The sequence below is a fragment of the Protobothrops mucrosquamatus genome, unplaced genomic scaffold, assembly GCF_001527695.2.
Source record: "Protobothrops mucrosquamatus isolate PMUCROS unplaced genomic scaffold, P.Mucros_1.0 scaffold803, whole genome shotgun sequence".
Lineage (NCBI taxonomy): Eukaryota > Metazoa > Chordata > Lepidosauria > Squamata > Viperidae > Protobothrops > Protobothrops mucrosquamatus.
This window is the reverse complement of record NW_015387069.1, coordinates 529332-530414: the sequence shown is the minus strand read 5'-3', so window position 1 is coordinate 530414 and position 1083 is coordinate 529332. Positions and strand designations below refer to the sequence as shown.

Sequence of the window (1083 nt, the reverse complement as noted above, 5' to 3'; positions counted from 1 at the left end):
TTCTCTGGCATTTTTGCATTTGGCTTGGTTTAGAATGCTCACAGTTTCTCAGTTGAAACTATGGTTCTGTTTATCTATGTGTTGTGAGATTAAAGAATTTTCATGTCTTCTGACTGTTGGTGTAAATGGACATTCTTTGCAAGTCTTCTGCCTGTTTGTCCTAATAATGGCTGTTGCAGAGCTTATACTGTATGTTGTAGATCAGTGGTTCTTAACCTGGGCGGTACCGCCCCCCAGGGGGCGATTTCATTTTTCAGGGGGGCGATGGAATGAAAAGGGGTGGCGTGGGGGTGATGGAACGAAAAGGGGGCGATAGGGGGCGATGGAGCAAGATGTTTTGGGGACACTTTTGAGCCTTCCCCTGCAGCTCCCAGTGTCCTCCGCCATTTGTAGAGAGAGACAGAGAGAGGCACTTGCGCTTCTCTCTCTCTTTCTCTCTCATGCAAATTTGCCCCCTCGCAGGGCTCCTGATTGGCCCTGTGCCCAGGCGCCCCGCCCTCTGGGAGAAGCGCGGCCAGGAAGTCCCTTTCCCTGGCTGGCCCCATCCGAGGTACACGTGGTCGGGGAACCAAACGGGGAAGCCTGGAATCCCCGCTGGGAGCAGCCAGCCAGAGCCTCTGCTGAGCAAGCCAGCCTTCCCGCAAGCCACGGCCCTGAGAGAGAGCAGCCCCTGCGATCTCCAGCCGCGGGACCATTGGCCCAGCTGGCTGGGAAGGCGCACCGGAGTCCCGGCTGCTTTGTCAGCGAAGATTGTGAGGTGAGAAGAAGATGGGGGGGGAGAAAGGGAGGGAGAGGAAAGAGAGAGGAAGAGGGGAAAGAGAAAAAGAGACAGAGAAAGAGAGAGGAAAGAGAGAGAGAGGAAGCGCAAGTGCCTCTCTCTCCCTCTCTTTCTCTCTCCTCACCTGGAGAAAGAAGGGGGGAGGAAGGCAGAGGAAAGAGAGGGAGAGGGGAAAGAGAAAAAGAGAAAGAGAGGAAAGAGAGAGAGAGGAAGTGCAAGTGCCTCTCTCTCCCCCTCTCTTTCTCTCTCCTCACCTGGAGAAAGAAGGGGGGAGGGAGGGAGAGGAAAGAGAGGGAGAGGGGAAA

The 1083-nt window shown here is 54.9% G+C and overlaps 1 protein-coding gene across 2 annotated transcripts in view; it reads right to left on the bottom strand.

Moving 5' to 3' along the window:
• The window catches only part of ADD3 (adducin 3), a 90717-nt gene that overhangs the window by 38169 nt on the left and 51465 nt on the right, over positions 1 to 1083 (bottom strand). The window lies entirely within an intron of this gene.